Source organism: Ranitomeya variabilis, chromosome 4, assembly GCF_051348905.1.
Source record: "Ranitomeya variabilis isolate aRanVar5 chromosome 4, aRanVar5.hap1, whole genome shotgun sequence".
NCBI classification, from domain to species: Eukaryota; Metazoa; Chordata; class Amphibia; order Anura; family Dendrobatidae; genus Ranitomeya; species Ranitomeya variabilis.
In genome coordinates, this window is record NC_135235.1 from 144,379,539 (window position 1) to 144,391,156 (window position 11,618).

The following is an 11,618-nucleotide window of genomic DNA, read 5'->3' on the forward strand; positions in this document are numbered from 1 at the left end:
TTAGCTTACAAATACTGAGGTAAAAATACTGACCAAATAACGTGTGAACGAGGGCTAATACAGGAGGAGATGGCATACAGCTATATACTATATACAGGAGATGACACACAGGTATATACTATTTACAGGGGAGATGACACACAGGTATATACTATATACAGGAGGAGATGACACACAGATATATACTATATACAGGAGAGATGACACACAGGTATATACTATATAGAGGAGGAGATGACATACAGGTACATACTACATACAGGAGGAGATGACATACAGGTATATACTATATACAGGAGGAGATGACACACAGGTATATACTATATACAGGAGCAGATTACCTACAGGTATATAGTATATACAGGAGGAGATGACACAGGTATATGCTATGTATAGGAGGAGATGACATACAGGTATATACTATATACAGGAGATGACACACAGATATATACTATATATAGGTGAGATGACACACAGGTATATACTATATACAGGAGATTACATACAGGTATATCTAATATATAAAGCTGAATGTGTGTATGTATGTATGTGTGTATGTCCGGGATTGGCATCTGTACCGTCGCAGCTACAGCCACAAAATTTTGCACAGTCACACGTCTGGACCCCGAGAGCGTCATAGGCTATGTTGTGAGGTGAAATTTTAACCCCGCGCGTTCCAATTCACCAAACAATTTTGCTCCTATCTACATAATGGGGAAAAAGTGAAGGGAAAAGTGTTGGAGGAAAATTGACAGCTGCCAGATGTGAACAATGAGGACTTAAAGAATGAGAGCGATGGCGACAAAGAGTATATACCGTACAGTTGCTAAGGTGGGGCCCCGACATGGGATACTCACCACACACGGGGATATGAACACAAACACAAAATGCGCCACACACTACCACGTGCTTGAACACATATACCACCCTCAGCACACATTTCACCACACACACACACCAACCTCGCCACATAAAAGTCGAAACACAAAAGTCACCACTCAAAACTCGCTACATGCAAAACTCGCCATATGCAAAACTAGGCTCACGCAAAACTCGCCACACGTGCAAAACTCACCTCATGGAAAACTCACCTCATGCAAAACTTGCACACACAGAAAAATTGCCACATGTACAAAAGTTGCACCACATGCAAAAGTTGCCTCACACAAAACTTGCACATACTCAAAATGCACCACACATAAAACTCGCCACGCGCAAAACTCGCCATGCACAAATCTTGCTGCACACAACTTGCTACACTAACCTGTCACATGCAACTCAACACACAAAATGTTGCTACACGCATGTCGCCACACAAAACTCATCTCACAAAAGTCGCTACATGCATGTCGCCACACGCAACTCAACACACACAACTTGACACATAAAACTCGCCCTAAAACACACACAAGTCTGGTATTGTCCTTCAAAAATAAAAATCTGATTAATAAGCAAACTACAAGAGCAACAAATGTACCATATAGGAAATACGGCAGCTGTCAGTCACATGACCTGTCTATTATGTGTATGTGTGAGCTAATATATACTGCCAGGGGGGAGGGCTTCCTGTTGGCTGGGGATTTATCAGGCTGCCAATAGCAACCAATCACAGCTCAGCTTCTATTTTGCTACAGTTAATTAACCTGAGCTCTGATTGGTTAATATAGGCAACAAAGACATTCTCAGTATAACAAAGCTAATATATGTTGTGAAATGCTTCTATTTGCTTAGTTTTTGCCTTTTAATAATTACATTTCTATCTATTTGTTTTGTGGTTTTTGTGTGCAGAATAAATTTTTGTTAACACATTCTATTTTGCTAACAGCAGTCATTAACCCGGGCGAAGCCGGGTAGTACAGCTAGTATATATATATATACACTCACCAGCCACTTTATTAGGTACACCATGCTAGTAACGGGTTGGACCCCCTTTTGCCTTCAGAACTGCCTCAATTCTTCGTGGCATAGATTCAACAAGGTGCTGGAAGCATTCCTCAGAGATTTTGGTCCATATTGACATGATGGCATCACACAGTTGCCGCAGATATGTCGGCTGCACATCCCAAAGATGCTCCATACAAGGCAGGATGGATCCATGCTTTCATGTTGTTTACGCCAAATTCTGACCCTACCATCCGAATGTCGCAGCAGAAATCGAGACTCATCAGACCAAGCAACGTGTTTCCAATCTTCTACTGTCCAATTTCGATGAGCTTGTACAAATTGTAGCCTCAGTTTCCTGTTCTTAGCTGAAAGGAGTGGTACCCAGTGTGGTCTTCTGCTGCTGTAGCCCATCTGCCTCAAAGTTCGATGCACTGTGCGTTCAGAGATGCTCTTAGGCCTACCTTGGTTGTAACGGGTGGCGATTTGAGTCACTGTTGCCTTTCTATCAGCTCGAACCAGTCTGCCCATTCTCCTCTGACCTCTGGCATCAACAAGGCATTTCCGCCCACAGAACTGCCGCTCACTGGATTTTTTTTCTTTTTCGGACCATTCTCTGTAAACCCTAGAGATGGTTGTGCGTGAAAATCCCAGTAGATCAGCAGTTTCTGAAATACTCAGACCAGCCCTTCTGGCACCAACAACCATGCCACGTTCAAAGGCACTCAAATCACCTTTCTTCCCCATACTGATGCTCGGTTTGAACTGCAGGAGATTGTCTTGACCATGTCTACATGCCTAAATGCACTGAGTTGCCGCCATGTGATTGGCTGATTAGAAATTAAGTGTTAACAAGAAGTTGGACAGGTGTACCTAATAAAGTGGCCGGTGAGTGTATATATATATATATATATATATATATATATATATATATATATATACATATATATATACACAACTATACACATCTCTATATAAATATGTACATTTCGGGGCACTTCCCTTCTACAACTATAATAAAATAATATTATGGCTGCAACTTATGTATCAGTCAAGTTGCAAATCTTGATTTAAAATTAATATTCTCTTGTCAAAGATGCAATGGTTTGTAGGACAGTTTAAGGTTCCCATCATTGTCAGAGTGTCTATTTTGTAAATAAATTACAAGAAAAGGAGAATTCAAAATGTATCAGCAGACCCTCACTGAATTAGATGTTGATCTCTTGTGATGATTTCTTCATCTAGTGGCTAAAACAGCCTTTTGTTGACTCCCCCAAGTGTTGACTGAGACAGATTCCTCTGATCATGCCCCCCTTCACAAAGTGTTTATCGGATGAAAGATCAAATGTATTCCAAGGTATGAAAGGTTCACTAAGGCCTAGCCTGGGGAAAAAAGCACAGAGCAATGTCAGGTTGAGAACCTAACTCAAGAGTTTCTACTTTATCGAGGTAGAAATGTTTTCCCCGAACACACCTCTGATATTTCTTAAGAAAACACTTCCACTTAAAGTCACGTTGACATCATGGCAGGGCTTATGTTGGCATCCAAGAGCACATAATTAAAAAATAAAAGGAAAGTGACAGTTGCTTAATCTAATCTAATTATATCAGTCAGAAAATTGTCAGAAAATTAGGTAGACAATAGTGTGCTGGAAGAACAACATGCCATATCCTAGCAATGAATCTCAAGTACAGTAGTTTGTAACCATTTTAGTTTTAGAGAGTATTACAGTAAATTATAAATTTCTCACATCAAACATAAAAAGCTTAAAAGTTGTTTTACATATCTAAGAGATAGCAAGCATTTTTCCAAAAAGGTAATCCGCAGAAAATGACAAGTAAATGTATAATAGTTTCATATGCAAAGAAAACTCAAGCAAGAAGATAAAGCTAGGTAAAGCTAGGTAACATTTGGACAGTGACAATATCTTCATGATTTGGTATTTACATATTTACATGCTACTATTCTGGATTTCAAATTAACCAAATGAGATGTAAATGAAGTGAAGACTTTCAGGTTTAATTAAAGGGGTTGAACCAAAATATCCTGTGAAACTTTAGGAACTGCAACCATTTTCTACAAAAATTTATCATTTCAGATGCTCAAAGTAAATGTACAAATTAACTTTGTCATAAATAAAAGTTTCATCCCTTCTTCCAAGAGCCACAATGGTTTTTATTTTATCCAGCCATATAGCGATATGAGGGCTTGTTTTTTGTGGGATGAGTTGTACTTTTGAATTACAACATTCATTTTGCTTCACAGTGTAATGAAAAAGGGAACAAAAATCCAAGTGTTTTATGAATAGTTTATATTAATTAATTAATGTTTTATTATAGTTTTATTAATATTATTATTATTATTTAAGTAGTGAAAAAAAATTCTGAAATTTGTAAAAAAAAATGTTGCCTTTATGCCCGTTTTACGAGACATGTAATGTTCTCATTTTTCGGGATCTGAGGCTGTGTGACGGCTTATTTTATGCACCCTGAGCTAATGTTTTTGCTGATACAATTATGGGGTTAATACAATGTGTTAATCGACTTTTATTTCATTTGATTGCAATGTTATGATGAGCAAAGAAACATAATTCTGGGATTTTCTATTTTTTCTCACATTACGCCAATTACCAATCAGATTAATTTATTTTATATTTTGATAGACCAAACATTTGTAAAAAAGCAATACCAAAAATGTGTATCTTTTATTTTTTGTATTGTTTTATTTTAAAAGGGGCAAAAAGTTGTGTGATTTGAACTTTTGTGTATTAGCACTGCTATGCATAACAAAAATCACTATCTTCTATGAATACCAGCCACAGGCCATTGTTCACAGGAGGATTGTGATGACAGGCATAGGGGTCTTCTGCAGACCCCCGATGTCATGACAACCCAACAGCGCTCCATAACTAAGTGACTGGCATGCCAATTGATGGGATCAATGACGTGCTACCTGTCTGCCAGTGCTAAAATCTGTCAGTGATTGAAAGCAGCATTTAACTGTTTAACGCCTCAGATGAAACTTGGATCCACCTGATGCTGTCAGAGAAACTTGACAGCTGATACAATCAGCTATCAAGTGAGGGGAAAGATGCAGACTCAGTTTGTGAGCCCACATCAAAGGCAGGGACATAGCCAATGACATACATACAGTGTGAAAAAGTGTTGACCCCCTTCCTGATTTCTTATTCTTTTGCATGTTTAGCACACTTAAATGTTTCAGATCACCAAACAAATTTAAATATTAGAGAGAGATAACACAAGTAGACACAAAATTCAGTTTTTAAATGAAGATCTTTATTATTAAGGTAAGCAAAAATTAAAATCTACAGGTCCCTGTATGAAAAAGTGATTGCCCCCCATTAAAACATGAATTTACTGTGGTTTATCACATCTTTAGAAAGCTGAGTTAAAATTCACTAGCCACACCTAGGCCTGATTACTGCCACACCTGTTCTCAATAATGAAATCACTTAAATAGGACCTCTCTGATAAAGTGAAGTAGACCAAAAGGTCATCAAAAGCTAGACATCATGCCCCAATCCAAAGAAATTCCGGAACAAATGAGAAGCAAAGTAATTGAGATTTTTCAGTCTGAAAAAATTTATAAAGCCATTTGTCAAGCTTTGAGTCTCCAGCTGTCCACAGTGAGAGCCATTGTCCACAAATTGAAAAAAAAACATGGAATAGTTGTAAACCTTCCCAGGAGTGGCCAGCCGACAAATTTACCCCAAGAGCACAGCAACGACTAATTCATGGGGTCACAAAAGACAGACAACAACATCTAAAAAACTGCAGGCCTCACATGCCTTAGTTAAGGTCAGCGTTCTTGACTCCACCATAAAGAAATAAACTGGGCAAAAATGACCTGCATGGCAGAGTTCAAAGAAGAAAACCACTGCTGAGCAATAAGAGCATAAATGCTCATCTCAGTTTTGCCAGAAAAAATCTTGATGATTCAAAAGACTTTTGGGAGATTACTCTCTGGACTGGTAAGAGAAAAGTTGATCTTTGTGGAACATGTATGTCCTATTACATCTGGCTTAAAAGTAACACAACATTTCAGAAAAGGAACACCAAAGCAACACTAAAATATTGTAGTGGTAGTGTAATGGTCTGGGGTTGTTTTGCCTCTTCTGAACCTGCAAGACTTGCTGTGGTAAATAGAACAATGAATTCTGCTGCCTACCAAAAAATTCTGAACGAGAATGTCCTGCCATCTGTTTTTTACCTCAATCTGAAGCGCCCTTAGATTATGCAGCAGGACAATAATCAAAAACACACTAGCAAGTCCACCTTAGAATGGAGTAAGAAAAACAAAATTAAAACTTTATAGTGGCCTAGTCAAAGTCATGACCTCATTCTGATTCAGATGCTGTGGCATGACCTTGAAAAGGTGGTTAATGATCAGCAATGCTCCAATGTAGCTGAATTACAACAATTCTGCAAAGATGAGTGGGTCAAAATTCCTATAGTCCCAAATTATTGCAAACACTTGATTGTAGTTGTTGCTGCTAAGGGATTAGGGGCAATTGCTTTTTCACACAAGGCCCTGTAGATTTGGATATATTTTTCCCTTAATAAAAAAAATCTTCATTTAAAAATCAATTTTGTGTTTACTTGTGTTATCTTTGTCACGGAACTATATATGTCATCGGTCCAGAAAGGGTTAATAATTTGTAGAGGATCCTTTGTAGTCAATGACGGCCTGAAGTCTGGAAGCCATGAACGTCACCAAATGCTGAGTTTCCTCCTATGTGGTGATTTATCAGGCCTTTACGGCAGCTGACTTCAGTTGTTGCTAGTTTGTTCGTCTTTCTGCCTTACATTTTGTCTTAAGTTTTTGAAATGAATGCTTGATGAGTTTGAGATCTGGTGATTGATTCAGCCATTGCCGAATATTCCACTTCTTTGCCTTAAAAAACTCCTGGGTTGCTTTTGCAGTGAGTTTTGGGTGGTTACCCATCTGTACTGTGAAGTACTGTCCAATTAACCTTGCTGCATTTGGTTGAAATTGAGCAGAAAGTGTAGCCCTGCAACCTTCAGAATTCATTTGGTTTATTCAGGCTTCAGTGAAAACTAGTGGCCTAGTGCCATTGAAAGCCATGCAGACCAATGCCATCATACGTCCTCTATTATTTTTTTCAGAAAATGCAGTTTGCTTTTGATCATGAGTAGTGTTGAGCATTCCGATACTGCAAGTATCGGGTATCGGCCGATACTTGCTGTATCGGAATTCCGATACCGAGATCCGATATTTTTGTGATATCGGGTATCGGTATCGAAACAACATTAATGTAAAAATGTGTAAAAGAGAGAATTAAAATAAAAAATATTGCTATACTCACCTCTCCGACGCAGCCTGCACCTTACCGAGGGAAGCGGCAGCGTTCTTTGTTTAAAATTTGCGCTTTTCTTTCCTTTACGTGAGTCCCGGCTTGTGATTGGTTGCGTGCCGCCCATGTGACCGGGACGCAACCAATCACAGCAAGCCGTGACGTAATTTCAGGTCCTTCAGGATTTTAAAATTACGTTCCGGCGTTGTGATTGGTTGCGTCGCAGTCACATGGGAGACGCAACCAATCACAGCAAGCCGTGACGTAATTTCAGGTCCTTAAGGATTTTAAAATTACGTCCCGGCTTTGTGATTGGTTGCGTCGCAGTCACATGGGAGACGCAACCAATCACAAGCCGGGACGTCACTGGAGGCTGGACACGCGCGCTTTTTAAAATGGGCGCGTTTCCAGCCTCCCGTGACGTCCCGGCTTGTGATTGGTTAATGGCGGCCATGTTGCCGGGACGCGGACCAATCACAGCAAGCCGTGACGTAATTTCGTCACGGCTTGCTGTGATTGGTCCGCGTCCCGGCAACATGGCCGCCCTGACCAATCACAAGCCGGGACTTCACGTAACCAAGTAAAAGCGCGAATTTTAAACAAACAACGCTGCCGGTTCCCTCGCTGAGGTCCAGGCTGCGTCGGAGAGGTGAGTATAGCAATATTTTTTATTTTAATTCTTTCTTTTACACATTTATATGGATCCCAGGGCCTGAAGGAGAGTTTCCTCTCCTTCAGACCCTGGGAACCATCAGGAATACCGTCCGATACTTGAGTCCCATTGACTTGTATTGGTATCGGGTATCGGTATCGGATTGGATCCGATACTTTGCCGGTATCGGCCGATACTTTCCGATACCGATACTTTCAAGTATCGGACGGTATCGCTCAACACTAATCATGAGCCCTTCCAAGCCTTGTATATAATTTCTTCTTCCCATCATTTTGATACAAGTTTATTTTAGTTTCAACTGTCCAAAGAATGATTTTCCAGAACTGGTCTGGCTTCGACATACAGTATATTTTTTGTCAAAGTCTAATCTGGCCTTTTTACTTTTAAGGTGGATGGTGAACCCTCTGTATTTGCTTTCATGAAGTTTTCTCTTTATTGTACAGTAGACTTTTGTACTGAAATACCTACTCCCTAGAGAGTGTTATTTGATTTGGTGGACATTGTGAATTAGTTATTTTTCACCATTAGTGATGAGCAAACCCAAGGAAGAATATACAGTTAAAAGTTTGGTTCGGATTCGTTCTTGACCTTGAACTTGACCCCGGACCAAATACCAATATAAGTCAATGGGAACCAGAGCTTTAGTGCTTTAAAATTGCTGTAAAATTGTCATAGTCAGGGTTGAGCGGCTAAAAATAGAAAGCTGAATGTGGGTAAAAGCAGAACAATTTCCCTTCAAACAAATGTAGATAAGAAAATGACTTAAATAGGTTCTGTCACCATCGCAATCATGGTAAAATAGAGAGTAGATGAATAACATAAAAATTTGAACAGCGTCCTCACAGAGACTGAGGCTTGCTATTTCCAGTCCAGTTAAAAATGTTACCCACAGAACATAGGGCAGAGTACTCCCACAGAAGAAGCTTACAAATTTCATCCACAGAGCATATGGCAGATTACTCTTACATTAGCAGCTTACACATTTCACCAATAGAGCATATTTCCACATTCATCTCACAGAATATGATACCAAATTTCACTCAAAGAACATATTTTGCCATTTTCCTGAGAAAGCTAATTAAAAATTTCACACCCAGACAATGGGGCACAGTAGCACCACAGCCAGAAATCTTTACTCCAGTAGCCCATGTTACAAATGCTGCTGATGAAAAGCATGGGGCAGTGTATCCCTACAGAAGCACCTTACAAATTTCACCCACAGAGCCAATCTTTTATCTTCAGTAGCATACAATGGGGCTTAATGATCGGTTGACCCATGGTTGTTTCATTTGAAGATACCTGTTTCTTTTTTTTTGATTATTATTTAAATTTTGTTTTCATCTACCCTTGAATAATTCAGAAAAGCCTTGTAGGCCTTACATAGACCTAGGAGATGGCTTATGTTATTCATGCCACTTATCCATAAGCCCGACATCATAGGGACTTATTTAGTTGGTATGTATTATCTATCTTTACCATAAACACATACTTATGTCAGGTGTGGGTGGGATTGAGGAAAGATATGGCGGATGATTCCTCGATCACTCAGACTTTCCATACTGTTAGAACATTGTACGTGGACCTAATGGACAATTTTATCACTGTGAGTATAAGGAGTACAATGTCAAGTATAATTAAGCTTTAATGATTTTGTCGTGGCTAAGAATATCTATGAAATTGTTTAAAAGTGTGTCACAAAGAAATGGATCACTTGTATATGATTATATTGCCATGTTTGCACTAGGACACACCATGAATACTATGCAGTTCATGCGAGTTGCTGGTGCAGATATATCTAGACGACGTTTACGCAATTTAACACATATGCAGACTATCATTGTAAAACTTTTCCCGCTCATGCTCCGTTGAAGACTATCATCAGGGCTTTAAGAACGAAACAACAGTGCACAGATGCTGCCATCTCCAGGCAACACGGGTAGAGCGTGGCGCTTCTGAAAACAATCATGCTAGAGCATGTGTGGTGCATGCACTGTTGAATATGATGACGTGATGGGTCTATCCGGCGCCCATTGGCGTATGGGGCAGTGCGTCAGTGGCGAGGTGGATCAGCAAATCTTTGTTTTTTTCTTCGTTTGGTTTTTACACTTTTCTGTTTTGTTTTTTAAGGTAATTGATCCATAGATGTGTATAACTAATCCCTACTAACTTAGCTAATAATAAACAGTGTATCCCTGCAGATGCACCTTACAAGTTTCACCCACAGAGCCAATCATTTATCTTCAGCAGCATACAGTAGAGCAGATAAAAGGCTTGTAGCTTGATGCTGGATACACCTGCTGAAACACAGCAAGGCTTGCTACCACCAGTCCCAACCGTTAGCCTTTTTGACCACTCCCCAATGCTGTTGCTTTACAGTCCTTTAGGCCCAAAGTGTTTCCCTTGAAAAAATGAGTGTTCAAAGCAGGCAACTGTTGTGAGCTCTGTTTTCAGGCTCCCTCTTGTGGTCACTGGTGGTATGGTGTGACTTTTGCTTTGGGCTCCCCCTGGTGGCTTTGTCTGTTATCCTGCTGGTCTCTGGCTATCAGCTGGTTCGTTATCCTCTGGGAGGTTCCTATATAGCTCTGTTTTACTTCCACTTGTTGCCTGCTGTCGATGTAATCAGTGCTACTCAGATTCCTTCTGACTACCTTGCTCCCAGTCCATCCAGGATAAGCTAAGTTTTGTTTGCTCATTTTTTGATCAGCAGTGTTTATCATGTTTTCTTGTCCAGCTTGCTAAAATGTAATTCCCTCGCTTGCTGGTTGCTCTAGTGGGCTGAGTTTCTCCTCACACACCTTTAGTGGGTGTGTGGGTTCTTGAAATTTCAGGATGGATATTTTGTAAGGGTTTTTTATTGATCGCATAGACCCCTGCTCTATTTTCTGCTTTCTAGTACTAGTGGGCCTCTTTTGCTGAATCTGATTTCATCTCTATGTATGTGCCTTCTTCTTACTTCACCGTTAATATTTGTTGGGGGCTTCTATATCTTTGGGGATTATTTCTCTGGAGGCAAGCGAGGTCTTTCTTTCTCTTTAGGGGTAGCTAGTTCCTCAGGCTGGCTCGAGACGTCTAGGAATTTTTTAGGCACGTTCACCGGCTACCTCAGTTGTGTTGGATAGGTTCAGATTTGCGATCAGTCAAGTTACCATCTCCCTAGAGCTCGTCCTTAGTTTATTCACTTGCTGGTCTATTTGTGATCCTCAGCCACTAAGGATCATAACAGTACAGCCGGCCCACAAAGTGTTAATTGCATGGCAGAAGCAGGAGAAAAGAAGCCTTGAGAATTTTTTTTTCTTTCTTGTTGTTGCCGTGTGTCTAGCTGCTGTGCTAGCTTCTCTCCTCCTCTTAATCTTGGTGTGGCTCTGAGTTCAGCTGCTGACATGGATGTCCAGAGCTTGGCTTCCAGTCTGGATCATCTTGCTGCTAGGGTTCAAAGTATTCAGGATTTTGTTGTCCACAGTCCTATGTCTGAGCCTAGAATACCTATTCCGGAGTTGTTTTCTGGAGATAGATCTAGGTTCCTGAATTTTAAGAACAATTGTAAGTTGTTTCTTTCTTTGAAACCTCGTTCCTCTGGTGATGCCGTTCAGCAAGTTAAGATTATCATTTCCTTTTTGCGTGGTGACCCTCAAGATTGGGCCTTCGCATTGGCGCCAGGGGATCCTGCATTGCTTAGTGTAGATGCGTTTTTTCTGGCCCTTGGATTGCTCTATGAGGAACCTAATCTT